The 20,648-nt window shown below is 35.5% G+C and overlaps 1 long non-coding RNA gene across 6 annotated transcripts; it reads right to left on the reverse strand.

Annotated features, from left to right (window-relative positions):
• Nucleotides 1–3,799: 3,799 nt before the first annotated feature.
• On the reverse strand, nucleotides 3,800–20,090 carry LOC139891975 (uncharacterized). Of its 6 annotated transcripts, none has more exons than XR_011773938.1 (9): nucleotides 19,928–20,090; nucleotides 8,885–8,964; nucleotides 8,638–8,748; nucleotides 7,719–7,774; nucleotides 7,495–7,613; nucleotides 5,766–5,875; nucleotides 5,194–5,343; nucleotides 4,852–4,944; nucleotides 3,800–4,770 (listed from the first exon to the last, which is right to left on the reverse strand). It is a non-coding gene; the product is annotated as an uncharacterized lncRNA (long non-coding RNA). The 6 variants fall into 6 exon arrangements; XR_011773935.1 differs by having other exon boundaries at nucleotides 7,495–7,621; XR_011773936.1 differs by lacking the exon at nucleotides 8,885–8,964 and having other exon boundaries at nucleotides 7,495–7,621.
• Between the last annotated feature and the right edge of the window lie 558 nt (nucleotides 20,091–20,648).

The raw sequence follows: 20,648 nt of genomic DNA on the forward strand, positions 1-20,648 counted from the left end.
GAACTCGGAGTCGTCGCTTTGATCACCATTATCATGTCCGTTCCTCGTCTTCATTCTAAGAAATGAACTTGGTTAGGAACGCAACACAAGTAAATCACATACACCGCCACGAACAATAATCACATCACATAAGTATGCCAATGTTCGTGCATCCCATCTAGTCCAATACTTGTTGTACATCACTTGCATGACTTGGCTTGCAACCGTAATAATGTTCGCGACGCATTATTACGCTCACACGCCGTGCCGAACTCATGAATACAACAACCATTTCGCTAGATATTCAACACAAAACAACACAATTAGTATCAACATAAACAACACATAGTTAAAGCACCTATTCTCAAAGGCACTAACTAGAAACCCGAACCGACCCGTAATCCTACAAGTCCCGCATAATAGCACACACAAAAAGTCTAAGTCTAGGCGCCTATCTCAAGTCACCTAAATCCCTTAGACCATGCTCTGATACCACTTGTAACAACCCAAACCAACCCTCGACCAAACCCCGTGAAAATACAAACAAAATTTTTTTTTGCTGTACAGTGACCCCGCGCGCCGCGCCCCCTATCTGGCGCGCCGCGCCAAAACGGCCTGTCCCCGGGCTTTTTAAATGCGAAAAAGATAGACTCGTTCCCGACACTTTCAGACGAAACGCTTTTTACAACACATTAATATAAGTAAAACTAACATGATTAATTAATTAAAACGAGCTTTACATCGCGGGGCCCACATATGCCCAAAATACCCCTTTTAATACAAAGTACAACTTCGACCCAATGAGTTTAAGTTCCAACAAACTACGAGCATGATGTTGGGAATAAACTACCCAATCCTAGGTCGAATCCAAGCAAGCATCAAAATGGGAAAATCATCTAATCCCGAGCATACCCTTGCCACGTCCGCCTTCGAACCTAAAAATGTAAACAACGAGAGGGTAAGCTAATGCTTAGTGAATGCAATACTTATACGCATACATACATAATCCAATTACTTGCATACACCTACACAACAACACAATAACATTAGTAAACTGCAATAACAAATAAACGATTAATCGTACGTACAACAAGTCAACATCATTAGCATAGAGATCTCAACAATAATACATGCCAAAAGCGAATACGTACAATGCTAATAAAATTACACATCCCAATATACCCAATGTCGACATTCGACTCGATGGTGGCTGACGAAGAGTAGTAGGTCAAAATCGTTAACTACTCACCACCCATCGCACGCGCAAGTGGCCGACGAAGAGTAGTAGGTCAAAATCGTTAACTACTCACCACTACGCACTATGAGGCCGAAGAAAAGTGCAACCGAAACGTTAACACTTACCTCAATCACAAGGATGGCCGACGAAAAGCGGAACCGCTTACCATCCCACGATAAGTGGCCAATGAAGAGCGAACCCCTAAACGGTTAACACTCACCACTTACCCAAACACACATGTGGCCGACGAAGAGCGATAGGTCAAACGTTAATCACTCGCCACAAACTAAATATACACATGTGACCGACGAAGAGTGATAGGTCAAACATTAACCACTCGTCACATATCCAAACGCACACATGTAGCCGACGAAGAGTGATAGGTCAAACATTAACCACTAGCTACATATCCAAAACGAATATAGCCAACGAAGAGCTATCCACGCGGATATCACTCACTATATTTTTCCCAACTCAAATGTGGTCCACGAAAAGTGAATCCTAACGGATATCACTTACCACCCCGCACACAAGCAACCAAATTATATACATAAGCGTATAAATATTCCACTCACCTTGAAATACTTGAAGAACGTATCCCGCGATCTTAACTTCTTCCACCGACTTCACGCAAATCACCTACGCAAAGTATACATGCAAATAAGCTACTCACAATGCTTGTTCGACTTAAACAATACATATGTTCTCCTAGAACATCCTATTGACCAACTTTGGCCAAAAACCATTTTTCGCTCGAAAACCTTCATAATCACAAATGACTTGTGATTATGCCTCAACAACATCATTTAAACATGGTTTGGTCATTCGATCACTCATTTAAACACACGACCCGCCCATTTGGTCCTAAAGTGTGTTTTACACCCTATTAAGCATAAAACAATACTCACAAGTCCAAAACTTATGAAATCACTTCCCGCGTTCCCGAAATAGCTAATCTTAACTCTTTTAGCCATTAAACGCCATTTATAGGGTTGTTTACTCAAAAACCCATTTTGACCTAAAACTAGTCAAAACACCAAATTGTAAGTTTACACCCCTAATCACCAACAATCCAAGTAGCTAGTGATTTCATCAACTAATTTAGTTTTACAAACCCACAATATCATCATCCAACCCTAGACCCACCAATATTAGGGTTCTTGCACTAAAACTTAACCCGTTTACCCCAAACTTCCAAGAAATGGGTTTTACATCTACTTTAACACAAACCCTAGCATAATAAACGAATTAACACAACTAAATCCGAATTAGGGTTTTACCTTTTGAAGAAAACGAAGCTAGTACAACAACAACACAAGTAATGAGCTTAAACTTGAAGAATCCAAGCTTCTTCTTCCTCTTCTCAAGCTTTCTCACTCTACTCTCACTCTAGAACTTGAGGTTGAAGATGAGAGTGTTTGTGGACTTGAAAATGATCCAAAAGTGGATCTAAAACTGATCTAAAAGCCACAAATCCATCCACAAGTGAAAGGACCATAATACCCTTCATTTAGACACTTAAAATGCTGAAAAAACGCATCAGACCCATTCGGCGCGCCGCTCCACACTGCAGGTCAGATTTCAGAAACTTGTTTTGGCCATAACTTTTTGACCGTAGCTCCGTTTTCGATGAACCAAATATCGTTGGAAACGTAATAAGATATTCTTTCCAATGGTAAGGCTTTGAAACATCAATTCAAACTTTATTTGGGGTTGAAAAGATACGTACACACTTTGTACCTCAAACAACGTCCAGTTTTCTTCGACGTTCGAGCAAGCAACACGTACCTGCTTCGTACACTTCGTATACGCATCGTACACCATAAATACATTATGTACAATAAATATTTGGGTCTTACATGTTGTGTTCGGATAGGCGGAAGAGAAACTCTGGAAAGAATCTGGTATGCTGAAGGTGCGGGAAAACTGGGCTTGTAAGGGTTAATTGTTCAGGTGGAGCTAATTCGGCAAATGGTTCCAAAGGCGCTAATGATGTCTCCGTTGTTACGGAGAGTGACGAATTCCTCTGAAGTTATGTCATCCTCATGGTGTGTTCGCGCCACCATGGAAAATGTGACAACCCGGAAATTTCCGACAAAATTTAAACAAAATCTTTACCTTGACAAATTCCGACGATTCACGAACCATTACTTGTAAATAATTATGTATTAATATTAATTTGTTATATTAATATTATTATCACTCATCATTATCATTTACAAGTATTATTATTACAAATATTATTAATGTTAATAATTATTAATAACATTAATATTATTAGTACTAGCTTAAAACCCGCGAATTCGTGGGAATTTTTTATGGGTCTAATCGAAATTGTAGTTTTTCCAAAAAGTAACTAAATGCCAGAAACTTAGTATGCAAAATATTAAAATCTTCATTTTTTAGTGCATGCTAAAAAGTGAACTTGTAGTTTTTCCAAAAAGTTGCTAAAAGCTAGTAACTTAGTATGCAATTTATTATAGTGTTATAATTACAGTCAAAATTAAAAATATTTCGATTCATATCTTCATTAACTTCACGATCTCAGCAATAGCAACTGCTCCAGCCTTTGTAAATTTAGCCCATACCGAACCGACATCACATAGCTCTTCAAAGTCAGATGTAATCGTCGCGATTTGATTTAGCTCAAATGAATATTTAGAACAAACTGTCATTGCATTTTATGATATCCTACAAAGTAATTGCATACAACTATCCACATTTATTATTAGACCGTATAAGTAAATTACATACAGCGAGTTGTAAAGAGTTATGAGCGAGACCGATTCATTTAGATACAAACGTGTTCCAATGGATATATTGTTAACTTTTGGACCAGGTGTATGGATAGATAAGTATGTTAGAAATATTAGTATAAGTTCTACTGGTGACATATTTAGAATTTTATAATAGCAGTTGTTACCTTCCCAATCCTTCAGCCTACAATTATGAATGAGAGCTACGATTGGAGAAGTAGCAGCTTGACTTTTCTTTGCCAAATCATGCAATGTCCTTGCGTGATCTCCCCAATAAATCATACCTTATATGCTCCCCACTATAAGATCACAATTTACAAAAGTGTAATTGATGAACTGACACGGTTATAATTGATATGTATACACAAATAAATAGTGGATATGCACTTATAAACATTACATTCTTCAGTCAGAGTGGGTTTACAGCAAAAACTTTATTTATCATTTTTTTCAAGTTGATGTGTTAATTATTGCTACACAAGTGATGTCATTATAATAAGTCATTACTAATCTAAATCTTATAGATTGATTTAAAAAGTTGCATTCACTGGAAATATACTTTGGATGATTTTCACCCATTTAACCAGTTCACCTGATTTTTACTTTTAGCTAGTTCATATTATCTTATTAATTCACCCGTCTGATATAGAACACAACCAACCCACCGATAAATAAATGGGCAATTGCTACCTCTTGTTATAAGCAAATGAGTGAGACTCGAACCATTCCAGGGACTGTGGATGCACAGCTGTGACACTTATTATGCTTGGGGCACAAATAAGGTCCTCTTCTGACATTCTGCAATATTCCAAACGATTAGAAACGTCGTGAAATCTCTTTTAAACATTAAATACCAGAGCTGAAAGGTCCCGATGTTACCTTGTCTGATGGGTGCTGACAATATCAGTGATATGCGCCATCACACCTTTTAGAAAACATGAGCTTGTTTGGATCACCGGTTCTTTGGCAAACCTATGTTGCAATGCGATTTAAAAGTAAAACAATGATACACGACTAAAAGGTTTCTACCCAGATGGTTCTCAATAGTTCATAAGACTACCTTATCTCACACACACACACACACACACAGTTTACTAAAAAAATACCCTTTCAAATTGATATATCTTAGAGCCTTCAACTCTTATCAAAGGTCCAGACTACATTCACACACACGGTATACTATATAACGTTTCAATATTCAATAGTATATGAATTCATTACCCTCTTCTTAATCGCTTCAATGGTAGATGAATTGATTGCATGCTTCTAAAATAATTCAATATCTCCGAATTAAGATGATGAACTGCTTCTTAATCGTAGATCGATCTTGACCAATATTTTTGCGCTTTTATCAGTTGATACGGTTAGCACCTATGACAAGGGTACATGAATATACGGTTAGCATCTATACAACATTAATGGCTAAATGGGTCAACATTTAACTATATGACATGTTAAAAGTAAAAATAAAATAAACTATCCAAATCAACATCTTCATAAGTAAATGGGTCCAATGTATCATTTCTTATGATATAACTATAATAAAGTAATTATGCCAATTAAATGTTTCACGAGAGCTTCAATATTGGCGTTTTGGTTAATTTACCATCCAAAACTAATGTATATTTCCTAATCAATTTTGACCAATATCTTTGTTTCTTTGTTTTCATTAAACCAAAAACTTACAGACTTACATAACGATGGTGATTATTAGTGGTTTTGGTTTGTATGTATGATCAGTTTCATTGTTTCTTTGAGCTACCTATTAAATCGATGAAATATTGACCACATACCTTGAGGTTTATTTTCAACAGGAAATTCATATGATGGTGCATGATGTTCCCCAGTTCCATTCAGGCTCTTCAAACAACGGTCTAAAAATCCACCTCCAAATGAAATTATACTACAATCGATAAAAATATGCGTCATACCAAAGACAACAGTCAGTTATGCTACAAAACCAAAAAAGCTATGCAAAAACTAATTATGTTTCTTATAACGATTGCTACTAATGTTTAGTATATTGCAAACAAATCATGTTCATATATCGATTGCTAACGCTTTAACCTAAACAGTTAATGGTAGCGAATAATTAAAGTTTAAATACAAAGAATCAAATTAGAAATCAAGTATGCAAAATATGTAAAACTATTTAGCTACTCATATGTGTAAAAAGTCATGCACCAGAATTTGAAATTTACCAAAACGTAAGGAGGTACCTGGTTTTTATAATTTAAGTAATTCATTCTTAGTGTTCAAAACCTCCCACAATCTAACTATGCGACTGTTGTTCTCTCAAAAACCTCTTTGTATTGCAAACCTGATTAGGAGTGACGTAAATGTAGAACTGCAGAAAACAGAGCAGATTACCTTTCTCAGGGGTACAGAGTGATTATAGCAACAACTGGAGAGTAAAAACAGACCAGACATAGTATGAGTTTAGGTTGACCAAACTGAAAGAGAGAATGCCCGGTCTAACTGTCAATGTACGATCACATCCGCCATATCATGAGTCCTACCTATCATAGTTATGATCACTTGCAACTTTGTTCCCACAATAAGTATCATCTGCGACGTAACCATACGTAAAATCATAAATATAGATTATTACTGAACACATATGCCAAATGATTCACTAAACATTAATCAGCTATCAAATCTCAAACAATAAAATGATATGGATTAATTTATAATTGTTTGCTTACCATGGTTATTGGTGAGAAGCATCAAAAATTATGATCAATTTTTTAAAGTTAAAACTACATATATGACAAAATAATAAATTGTTAAAATGGAATAAGAATGAGTAGTTAATCTTCTTTCAACGACAACTTGGAAATCTTCTTCGAGCGATCTACATATATATCTAAGGTAATGAAATTGTTGTTGACTCTCATGCTTTAATTGTGCCAGTATACTACAAAAAATGTCATTATATAGTTCAACTTATAAAAAATAATGGACTGTGATGTATTATTTACCATGCTTACATTGATGAATCCAGGCCTAAAGGTAAGATAATCTACTTTCGCAACTCACGTAAAAATTTAGCTGAAAAAACAACCCCACATTTATGATAAAGCAGGCAGAAGAAACATAGGTAAAACACGCAATGCTCGCATTCTCCAATCAATACCCGGCGTTATTGTTGTCATTCTAACGTAACCCACTACAACAACTTGCAACGTAATAGAATAGTTTCACTTTGTATTAAATGCCTACAGTTTTTTTTAAAGCATACATTTTTTTGCCAAAACACTACTCCGTATTCCACAATAACCATATATAGGTCTTAAAAAAGTAGACAACAAAATTTATACCCCATATGAAAAATGATTAGAAGGCCTACAATTTGGCAATACATATCATATATGTATTATCAGATAGCACATAACTTGTAAATATTAGATAGCACATATACAAACATATAAAGTAGCACGCAAATAACAAACGTACGTGGTAATATTTACACAATATGTATATACATAATGCATGCGCACTACGATAACCAAACAAAAATACCTTGGGCCGTGAACGTAGCAGATAGCGGACTCCGTAAACTAAAAAGGCAAAACATCACCTGCGCATCAGGTATGCAAAACTATGCCATTCCATTTCTCGTGAGTTTCACTGCTTGGATCCTATTATGCTTAACCACAAAAAAAAAATTAAAAAAAAAAAAAAAAAATTCATGTAAAACATTTTATAGATCAAGTAACAAAAGCACATCATATATAAGATTTAACCTCTGAAAGGTACACATTACTGTCAGAATCATCAAAAAGCATAACATTGTCATCCCCTGCAAATAATGCATCAAGAGAAGTACTCAATTTGACTTCATTTTCGGAATCCATGATAATCAATTATCAATCATTAAACACAAAAAAATATAATATTAGAAAAATAGTTATGTCAATCGATCTCTGTAAAAGGGTACTAAGTATTTTATAACATCGAGCCATCTTTCATGACATAAGAAACCAACGAATTTTTAAATATTTTACATATATCATACCAATGCATTAAATAGGCAGTTCTTAAAAAATTATACAAAAACAGTAATTTTTATAGCCCCTTCACCAGTGAAGGGCTGGCTTGCTGGCTGATATTTGTGGGAAATTCATTAAAAAATCTCGAGCTTCGGATGGATAATCTCGTTGATCAAAATATGGCTGATGAAAATCCTTCTAAACTGGAATGCATTAGTACAGTAAGGAATCTAGAGTTGTTAAGACTTTGGGGTGTGCTAATGGTTATCGGGATACATTTTAAAAGCTGAAAACACTTGAAATAGTTGGAGCAAAATTGGAAGATTCTGCTTTGGCTGAAGCACTTAGAGAAACTCTTAATCTAACCCATATTGTACTTTTTGGTTGAGATCTGTACTTGTGTTCATTCTTTAAAGCATAATATAAAATATAATTAAACAAAAGACTCATGTATTACCTATTCTTATCATATTCACTTAAGTTATTTAAACCCCATAAAAAGCACATAACTAAAGTAATAACCAAATGTTGCACAATTAGATAATAGATATTACTTTGATGTTGCTTGGGTCATGAACACCCTAACTGTAACTCCCCACAATCAAATCAACAAACATTTACTAATAACAATCAGCAAATTCGTAACTTAATTACAAAACCAACAATCACTTACAACAATGTAACCCAAACAATAAAATCAACTGTTGTCTTTTTTTTAACTGTTTTTGCAGAATAACACACAAAGCTTTCATGTTTTGATGCTATCTCTTGCTAGAAAAATCAGCTGCAATTTAAAAGCAGTAAAAGAAATGAGGACTACCATCTCTACGTAAACTAAAATGTAAAATCCCATTAATGATATAATCCATCTCTATTGTTTGAATGCACAGATAACTATAGTTATGTAACTATTAATATACCTGCTTGTGCAGTGTCTAGTGCAAGGTAATCAAAATATATGCCCACACTTCATTAATAAATAGTGGAATTCTTTATTGACCTATCATAATATTGAATATCAAATTTAGATGTTTTCAGACAACAAAGTATACATGAAGTTTGTTCTAAATCATTAACATAACACTCAATAATTAGTGACTAAGCTTGAATTTAACATAATCTGTAACGACCCGGCTTTTTCGACTTGCTTTTGTGCCTTGTGTTTTTGCGAAACTGCGTATTTGTGCGTACTGTGTTACTTTATACTCTGGAAACTTGATTTACGTGGTTTACTTCCATTTATATATTAAAACGTGCCTTAGAGTACGTAGGATACATAACTTGATCATTGGAAGCCTTTATAACCGTTAGTGTTATTTGACGTTTCGAATAAACCGCGAACTTGCGCGCACGTTTAACTTTTGTCATAATCGGAATATTATGACTGCGAAATATTAATTATTATTTTATAATAATAATTACCTGGGTTTTTGGATGCTTAATTACGCGTAGTAATTTAATTATGCACAATAGTTAGTCTTGTTGGACTTTCTACATTGTTGGGCTCAAGCCCACTCTACTCTAGCTAGTGACCCAATTAATTAGCCCTTGTCCATGTCATCAATCCTTTTCAAATTCCTTGCTTATAAATACTAGCCCCTGTCCATGTCATCAATCCTTGTCAAATTCCTTGCTTATAAATACTAGCCCTTGTCCATGTCATCAATCCTTGTCAAATTCCTTGCTTATAAATACTAGCCATTTACCTCTCATTCAAATCACTTGCTCATTTGGTTTTCACACACACTTGTTCTTTCTTTCTTTCCTTTCTAGTATTGCTTGTAAGTCTTCTTTTTCTTCTTCTTTTCCTTTCATTTTCGTGGCCATCATCATCATATTATGGAGATCAAAGTTCCTTTTAGCTTTGATCTTGCTTATATCTTGTTGATTCAAGCATGAATCTTTCAAGAACATGGAAGATTCAAGCTTTCTAGCTTTGAATCTTCACCAACTTTGTAGATTCATCTTTCTTTTACTTTAATCTTGTTATTTTGTGATAAAGATTCAAACTTTTGTTTGTTATCTTCATATATCTTAAAGATCCAAGCTTTATGCTTCAAGATCTTCAAGAACACTAAAGGTTTAAGCATTCTAGCTTTGTGACCTTATAAATTGTGTGAAAGGGATCCAAGCTCTCTAGCTTAGGGTTCCATCACCTCTTTTGACTTGGATCATGTTCATACTTGTTTGATTGATGTAAAGTTTGTAACTTTGTTTGTAAATAGGACTTGTAATTGTGTTAAGACTAAGGATATGATGTAACCTTGGTTCATCATCCATCTAAGACTCTTAAATGAGTTGTGTTACCACTTGGTCTTAACATATTGTGTATTGATGGTAGAATCTTGGTCAAAAGTGATGCTAAACCATCAACGAGTTGTACACTTGAAGCTACAGCATCAAGGATGAGAACCGTGATGAGCATCAAGCACCAAGAACCTCACCGGAGAACTTGTCCACTGATTTTCGTATCTGATCAGACCACCTGGGCTACTGGAAAGTTGATTTTCAGTTATTTTGGTTCGAGTAGATGATTTTCCGTTTATGCCTCATCTTAATCCGAGTTACCGTTTAGGATTTATGGCCCTCCGAGAGTCACTACACCCTATTAACGTTGTGCTGAAATTTCTGACCTACTCGCACTTAAATCGTCGCCACGGTCAAACGAAGACGAGTTAGGTTCTGAAAATTGGTCAGCGATTAGGGGACTCACATACGGAGCCATAGCCACTGACTATCCATCTTTTCGATTTACGTAGAGGTCGGAGCAGCTGACCGAATTCAGCCTATTGTTTCGATCTCTATTCTTGTCGAACTTACTTAGCTTTTATGATGATGAATGATGATGATGATGACACTTAAACTTACTTTATGCACTATTAGAATTTATAAAAACAACCTACTGACCTAGTAACCCTTGATTTAGGTTGACGACCTTTCGGACCGACTTACTACTTGCGTACTTTCATTACCGACTTTACCGCTTTATCACTGTGAGTTATAGCATTCCCTTTTTACTTTAACTTATTTCGGGAACTGAGAATACATGCGAATTTTATGTTTTACATACTAGGCACGAGTACTTAAACTTATATATGTGTGGGTTATACAACGGAAGAAACATTCCCTTTAGCTCGGTAACGTTTAGTCATTGGTTTTTGAACCGGTAAACGCGAATCTTAGATATGGATCCATAGGGTTTGACATCCCCACTCGGGCTAGTCGCGCTAGCATTTAACGAGTGTTTAATACTTCGTGAACATACGCACTCGCCAAGTGTACTTTCAGGGGGTTATAAACGTTAAGTCTAGTTACCGGGTGCCCACGGTTATACATATACTTTATCATACTGATTTGAATTACTGATTTGAAACGCATGTTTGAAGCACTGAAATCTCGTGGCCTACATTACATTACTGAATACAAACAAACTATAGCTCACCAACATTCGTGTTGACTTTTTAAGCATGTATTTCTCAGGTGTTTAGACGTTGTTGCTTCTGCTGTTAGCCTTGTTGTTCTAGTCTCGGTGTATAGACTTGCTGTTACAGACTTGCTGTGTTAGACTTCCGCTGCATTACTTAGAGATGTCTCAAGCATGAAACTTTTACTTTGCATTCCCAACTTATGTTATTTTCAAAACAATAGCTTTGTAATGACCTTAGTATCATGTACTCATGTTAATGTTTCCTATTCATCTTTTGTAAAATGTTATCTGTTCATGAATGCAAAACTGGTTTTCAAACAGCATATAGTGTTTGACCTTGTAATGATCCTGTTGTTGATGTACCGTACACGATGATTTTGTACGGGGCGTCACAGTTGGTATCAGAGCATTGGTTGTAGGGAATTAGGTTGCATTAGTGAGTCTAGGACTGACCCGAGTAGGATTCACTAATAGGACTAATCTACAACTTGGTAGTTTACTCGTTTCTGCGGAACCTGCTGCATGCTACTGTGTTATATTACTACATGTTACTGCTTACTACTACTGCATGCCACTGCTTACTTTTACTACCGTATGAACTTGCTGCATGCTACCGTTTCCTTTTACTGCTATGTAAACTCGCTGCATGCTTTTGCTTATTCTAGCTACTGCATGCTACTATCTGCTTTCGATTGCATGTTACTTCTGTTTAGTACTATTAATATTGTCATGCTATATACTGCTGTAAATGAGCTAGGTTGTTGTAGTGCCTGATTACGTACTTGCTTCATGCCCGCTATTCGCTGCACCGACTTGGAAAAACTTACCTTTCCTAGTTCAGATGTTCTTCTTAACCCATTTTCCACACGTCTAACCCTAAGGATTAGTATTGTAATCCACCTGTTACTACTGTTCCACAGTTCCAGAGATCGAAACGATTCTTCACGCAATCTAGGAGGAGTACCCCTCGGATTACACGCCCACTAAAGTTAATCCTCGGAGGAGGAGATATTGGAGGATTTGTCGGAGTAACCGCACCCCGAGCTCACTCTAAATAGCCACGTACGACGTGTGAACATTCGAAGGTTGTTTAGTTCCTGCAAGATGGCTCGTATCTCGTACGCTTTCATGACCGTCACTTATCTCTTTCGTTCTTCACCACTGCTCGACGATCTGACGACATTTCTGGATTTAGTACCCTAACACTCTTAGGCATTGGGGAAGTCGGGAGGACATCTCCTTTCACAAGGTCAGAGTGCCTTCTACTGATGCTCAACCATACCCAAAGACTTGGGAGTCGCCTCAAGACATATCGTACTACTACTTGCTACACATACAACTCGACACGAGACCCAGATTGAATTTCTAGAAAGGAACCTAACGATGTTACCTGAACCTAAACATTTTGAAGAAATTTCAGGACATTTAGGCATTGGTGCATGACCTACGGAACTTACGCACCCACACCGAGAAACTGTGAGATTAATTATGTAGATTTTGTTTTGAGATAGCATAGATAAAGCACCGTTGGATGAAATTGAGTAGAACTGAAAGTGATCACGTTACATTGACCATATGGAGTGATATTGGAATGAACATACGATTTAGTACAATATAATGACGCCAGGCCAGCGTAATTATATTGAAGTGAATCATGCAGAAGTCCCAATGTTACTACATAAGGAATATGAAGCGATTCAAAGGAAATTTTGGTAGGAACCACTTGAGTATACGCATTATGGTCTGATAAAGGCAAGAATAACCACTTAGTCTAGATACTGTACGAGAAGGGCCTGGACTGCAGAATTGATAACCCGAAAATTTGTTATAGATATAGACACCCTGGATACTTAAGGAAAAAGTTCTCAAATAGGAAAAAAAAAACTTTGGACTCACATACGATAGAGCAATCGTTATCTCAGCTATGGAGACTCGCATGGATCCTGATTTTAGTTAGGGTACGTTTCTTCACAACAATTTATCGTCTCGGAATTGTTTAATACTAGAGTGATAGAAACCTTATATCTAAGAATCCTAGTGTGATGACTAATAAGCCATTAACAATCATGAGAGTTAAGTATTCTGTAGGACAAGCTAATGGTAAGTTGGCAGAGATAGAGGAGTAATTTAAGATAGTACCTTAAAAATTAACAGGTGGGTCATTTGGAGATGACCTCATGCCAACAAAACTTGGAAGTTTTATAGTAGTAGTTGGAAAGAATTAGTTACCTGCGCACAAGCAGATGTTATTTGAGAAGGTTGATAAAAATTTTCACGGCAGTATAATAAGATTTGGTTGGAATGGACCATAAAATTAACCTAATACTCATCGAGTTAGAAAGCTTTGAGGAAATAGTTGGAATGGACTGACTTTCAAGGACGAAAGCGAAAGTTATTTATAGTAAGAAGATTATTCGTATACCTCGCGAGAATGGTGAGCCAAAAGCCATCTGGATTACTTCAATAACCCGAGATCCCACAATGGAAATGGGAAGGGATGACGATGGATTTCATTCTGAAACTACCAAAAACAGTCGGCAGTTATGACACTATCGGGGTTATCGTTGATTGCCTCACCAAATCTGCTCACTTTCTAGCCATGAAAGAAACCGATACAATGGACAACGATACATAAAGAAAATTGTATCCCGTCACTTCAGCAATTCAAATTCTATACTACCCAAGAATCGTATTTAATACTCATTCTTATGCGACACTGAATCCTAACTTATTCCGAGAGAATTCTTAATCAATGATAATCACACCATCACCCTTTTTACTTCGATATTAGTCATACCAGTTCGGAATTTCCAAAATCAATGGGTAGTTAATCCCCGTCCTCATACTCTCCCTTTCGTTTCTCACTTATAAGCAACAACTTTATACTTAAGTATTTTTGGTCTAAGGACTTATGCCCTACTAATAGTCATCAACCACAATAAAATTCAACAGTTTTCATTACCTCGTAACATTTTTGCTCAAGTATCACCCGAGATTTTCAAAAGTCTTTTACTCGATTCTCATCAATCTTTTTTCAACTTGTAACCTCCGAAATATGAAAATTTTGTTTGCCAAAATTTTACTTACACTATTTTACTGTGCGATCCTCTCAAAACTTAATAAAAATAAATTTATTTTATTTGCCATTCGTGCAAATTTTTGAAATCGTATACGTTATATAAAATAAAGTAAATAATTACTTCTTTTTGACAAATACATATGAAATTTTACTTTCACTTTTACAAATCAAATCTTTTATTCAAAGGATATTTTACCTTGAATGGTACGTGTTGTACATAACCCTAGTTTGCTAAGAACTTAATTTATTTTCTTACATCGTCACCTTAAATGAATTCTATAAAATTTTCGTTGCTTGTCAATATAAAATTTTTCGTTGCTTATTCGTATCCAAGTCATCATGAAGACAGACAACTGTCGAAACTAAGAGATTCATGTGTGTGTATGTGATGAAGGCACTTACTACCACGTCATGCAGAGCCTTCGGGCATCCACAAACACTTAAACCATTCAAAATTACTGCGTTACCCCAGGGATCTTATTCTTCACACCTGTCGGAGCGATGCTCTATCTTACATAACTCAAAGTCCTGACCTATTCCAAGGAAATTCTCATCTAGCGATATTAACATCATTAGTATTCTGACTTTAATATTAGCCATAACCTGTGTGGTATTCTGCAAAGTCAAGAAGCGATTAACTTCTCATCCTCATGCTCTATCCTTCATAAGCAACGGCTTCGCACGTAAACATTTTTGGGCCAAAGACTTAAGTTCGGATAATCATCAAAACTACATTTAATTCATTAGTTTTCATTACCTAGTAACATGTCAACCGATGATTCAAAGATTTTTCACTCGACCTTTTTCAACTCGTAACCTCTGAAATACGAAAAACTATGTTTATCAAAATTTTTACACGTTGATTTACACGTTGCTTATTTGTGCAGTGCTCACGAGATTTATGGACAAATGAAAGTACTAAAAACTTTTCTATCACTTACGCGATTTATAAAATCATATATGTATAAATTTACTCTTACTTATTTTGGGTTAGTACATACTAAGTTATACCTTCAAGATGATTAAAAATCGCTCCTTTATTGAGTTGTTTTAAGTCAAATAATTTTGTGCAAATGGTACTCGTTATACATACTTCTAAATTTACCAAGAACTTCGTTCCATTTATGTTGTCGCATCAAATGTTTAAAGGTTTTTCAAAACTTCCTCGGTTGATTTTATTAAAGGTTTTCGTATTAGACTACACCATGTAGGGATCACACTTCTTCTCTCCCTCCGTTAGGGATGAAGCTTACTATTAAAATCCTTGTTAAAAACGCTTGAGCCACTTTGGGTGGTAGATTTAAAAAAAAAAAAAATTTGTTAGGAAGTCTTTGTACTCAAAAAATGTTCCTTTTAAGGTTAAACATGGCAAAATCGCGGGCTGATAAATCAGTTTTCTGAGGTACACTCAATGGTCACCCCATTGTAGGAAGGGCACTAGGTGGGTTTCTATTCTCAATATTTCACGGCTAATCGCAACATCCTCGTAAAAATCATATCTATGAATTAGTAGGTTGAGGTACAAGGAATCGTTTTGAGATTCTTTTCACTTAGAGTAGACCGTTCTTTACGACCAAGGGTCCACGTATCTTCTTGTCCGCGCATCTCCTTAAGTATAAGGATAAATTCAGAACAAACCGCTCGAAAAGTTCACCCTGGTTCAAAGATCACACCTTTCGTGCGATTCTCTTTCGGAAATGTAAAGTAACATACTTTAGGAATCTATGAATCTTGTTATCCTCTTGGAAGGGACTGCTTAAAACATCTGTAATACGGATATGGTTACTCTACACATTCCTTTCTTCGTTGGTTGCAACTATATGTTGTTCTAGTTAATGTTAACCCTAACTTCAACATGTAACTGAAAGGATAAAGTTACATTATGGAACTGTTCTTTCATTCCATCTAAGGATAAGTTCACCTGCAGTATGGTAAACTGGGTGATATCCTTCATTGTTCGTTCAGACCGTCCTGAAGGCACTATAGATAATTATGGCTTGCATTGCATATAAGTCCGATTATTCACTTTCAGCAAAAGTTTCAATTCATATAGTCAAATGAAATGTTCTTAAATATCGAGTTCTTTATGCCTATGGTCTCTTTCCGAAATCAAGGGGTTAGTAAAATCTGTGGCTAACACTATCCAGACATCAAATCGCATGGTTATGATCACCATGTTTTCCATCCTACCTACCAGCTTTGTATTGCGACATAAGCGCTCAATGTTTTAGATGAGTTTAGTAACATTCATGATGTATTTCATGCATCCAGCTTACTAAAGATGCCTGTAAGGCTAAAAACATCATCTTTTCTTTTGTGGATATATTCAGACAACATACTCATGTTAACCAGAAACGAAATCAATTTATTGATCTCCTAAGAGACTTAATTAATAGCATATACCTATTCTTACTTTTATACGCCAGAGTACCTTTCAAGGTAAATAGCTCACTTTTTAGCCCACGAATCTTTCGGAACTTTGATACGCTACTTCTTATTTAAATACGGTAACATTTTTTTTTGTCACTCCTCAAATTTCGGGACGAAATTTCCATTAACAGGTGGGTAATGTAACGACCCGGCTTTTTCGACTTGCTTTTGTGCCTTGTGTTTTTGCGAAACTGCGTATTTGTGCGTACTGTGTTACTTTATACTCTGGAAACTTGATTTACGTGGTTTACTTCCATTTATATGTTAAAACATGCCTTAGAGTACATAGGATACATAACTTGATCATTGGAAGCCTTTATAACCGTTAGTGTTATTTGACGTTTCCAATAAACCGCGAACTTGCGCGCACGTTTAACTTTTGTCATAATCGGAATATTATGACTGCGAAATATTAATTATTATTTTATAATAATAATTACCTGGGTTTTTGGATGCTTAATTACGCGTAGTAATTTAATTATGCACAATAGTTAGTCTTGTTGGACTTTCTATCTTGTTGGGCTCAAGCCCACCCTACTCTAGCTAGTGACCCAATTAATTAGCCCTTGTCCATGTCATTAATCCTTTTCAAATTCCTTGCTTATAAATACTAGCCCTTGTCCATGTCATCAATCCTTGTGAAATTCCTTGCTTATAAATACTAGCCCTTGTCCATGTCATCAATCCTTATCAAATTCCTTGCTTATAAATACTAGCCCTTGTCCATGTCATCAATCCTTGTCAAATTCCTTGCTTATAAATACTAGCCATTTACCTCTCATTCAAATCACTTGCTCATTTGGTTTTCACACACACTTGTTCTTTCTTTCTTTCCTTTCTAGTATTACTTGTAAGTCTTCTTTTTCTTCTTCTTTTCCTTTCATTTTCATGGCCATCATCATCATATTATGGAGATCAAAGTTCCTTTTAGCTTTGATCTTGCTTATATCTTGTTGATTCAAGCATGAATCTTTCAAGAACATAGAAGATTCAAGCTTTCTAGCTTTGAATCTTCACCAACTTTGTAGATTCATCTTTCTTTTACTTTAATCTTGTTATTTTGTGATAAAGATTCAAACTTTTATTTGTTATCTTCATATATCTTAAAGATCCAAGCTTTATGCTTCAAGATCTTCAAGAACACTAAAGGTTCAAGCTTTCTAGCTTTGTGACCTTATAAATTGTGTGAAAGGGATCCAAGCTCTCTAGCTTAGGGTTCCATCACCTCTTTTGACTTGGATCATGTTCATACTTGTTTGATTGATGTAAAGTTTGTAACTTTGTTTGTAAATAGGACTTGTAATTGTGTTAAGACTAAGGATATGATGTAACCTTGGTTCATCATCCATCTAAGACTCTTAAATGAGTTGTGTTACCACTTGGTCTTAACATATTGTGTATTGATGGTAGAATCTTGGTCAAAAGTGATGCTAAACTATCAACGAGTTGTACACTTGAAGCTACAGCATCAAGGATGAGAACCGTGATGAGCATCAAGCACCAAGAACCTCACCGGAGCACTTGTTCACTGATTTTCGTATCTGATCAGACCACCTGGGCTACTGGAAAGTTGATTTTTAGTTAGTTCGGTTCGAGTAGATGATTTTCCGTTTATGCCTCATCTTAATCCTAGTTACGATTTAGGATTTATGGCCCTCCGAGAGTCACTACACCCTATTAACATTGTGCTGAAATTTCTGACCTACTAGCACTTAAATCGTTGCCACAGTCAAACAAAGACGAGTTAGGTTCTGAAAATTGGTCAGCGGTTCGGGGACTCACATACGGAGCCATAGCCACTGACTATCCATCTTTTCGATTTACGTAGAGGTCGCAGCAGCTGACCGAAGTCAGCCTATTGTTTCGATCTCTATTCTTGTCGAACTTACTTAGCTTTTATGATGATGAATGATGATGATGATGACACTTAAACTTACTTTATGCACTATTAGAATTTATAAAAATAACCTACTGACCTAGTAACCCTTGATTTAGGTTGACGACCTTTCGGACCGACTTACTACTTGCGTACTTTCATTACCGACTTTACCGCTTTTATCACTGTGAGTTATAGCATTCCCTTTTTACTTTAACTTATTTTGGGAACTGAGAATACATGCGGATTTTATGTTTTACATACTAGGCACGAGTACTTAAACTTATATATGTGTGGGTTATACAACGGCAGAAACATTCCCTTTAGCTCGGTAACGTTTAGTCATTGGTTTTTGAACCGGTGAACGCGAATCTTAGATATGGATCCATAAGGTTTGACATCCCCACTCGGGCTAGTCGCGCTAGCATTTAACGAGTGTTTAATACTTCGTGAACATACGCACTCGCCAAGTGTACTTTCAGGGGGTTATAAACATTAAGTCTAGTTACCGGGTGCCCACGGTTATACATATACTTTATCATACTGATTTGAATTACTGATTTGAAACGCATGTTTGAAGCACTGAAATCTCGTGGCCTACATTACATTACTGAATACAAACAAACTATAGCTCACCAACATTCGTGTTGACTTTTTAAGCATGTATTTCTCAGGTGTTTAGACGTTGTGGCTTCTACTGTTAGCCTTGATGTTCTAGTCTCGGTGTATAGACTTGCTGTTACAGACTTGCTGTGTTAGACTTCCGCTGCATTACTTAGAGATGTCTCAAGCATGAAACTTTTACTTTGCATTCCCAACTTATGTTATTTTCAAAACAATAGCTTTGTAATGACCTTAGTATCATGTACTCATGTTAATGTTTCCTATTCATCTTTTGTAAAACGTTATCTGTTCATGAATGCAAAACTGGTTTTCAAACAGCATATAGTGTTTGACCTTGTAATGATCCTGTTGTTGATGTACCGTACACGATGATTTTGTACGGGGCGTCACATAATCGTTTTAATCTGATTTTCACTTTTATGACCTAAAAACTTAAATCACGAATCTCAGATCACAAAATATTAGGGTTACAAATTGACCACAGAAGAAGCTAAACGACGATGTTTATGATGTATCTACACTCTTACTTTCTTAAATTCAAAACTGGTTGATTTTTGTTGAACGATGAAGAACACTTTATTGAAGCTCGATTTGATAGGCGCCTGACCTGAAGTAAGAATTCATCAGCGATTTGATGGTTGTCGTGTGTTGTTTTGAGAGGATTTTCCAAGAAATAATGATTGACGATTGATTCTGAAGATCGATACTTATTATGTTAACGACGATGAATATGTAATTAGGCTGTTTTTCCTTTGTTTGATCATGAATGAATTCGAACCCCTAATTTATCATTTTGATCCCGTCCTTTTCTTTAATTAAGAAGGGTATTTTAGTTATTTTATTATTAATCTTTGAGATTATGAGGTCACATAGACTTTGAAAGGGTTTAGATTTAATGAATGCTTATAAATGAATGGCTAGGATTAGAAGTTAGACACTTAGATGATCTATTTTTGTGTTTGTTATTATATATAGTATAGATAGATTATCACTTTTACTAAAATTATTAAGATTACCATTATTATTAATAAAACTTATTATTAATAATATTATTATGATTATTAATAGTATTATTAACATTTTATAATGATTATTATCAATATTATTAATTATAATTAAAATTATCATTCTTATTATTAATATTGTCATTATTATCATTATTTTTATTATTATTTATCATTAATAATATTATTATTATTATTATTAATATAATAATAATTATTATTAATATAATAATAATTATTATTA

Source organism: Rutidosis leptorrhynchoides, chromosome 2 (genome assembly GCF_046630445.1).
Source record: "Rutidosis leptorrhynchoides isolate AG116_Rl617_1_P2 chromosome 2, CSIRO_AGI_Rlap_v1, whole genome shotgun sequence".
Taxonomy (NCBI): Eukaryota; Viridiplantae; Streptophyta; class Magnoliopsida; order Asterales; family Asteraceae; genus Rutidosis; species Rutidosis leptorrhynchoides.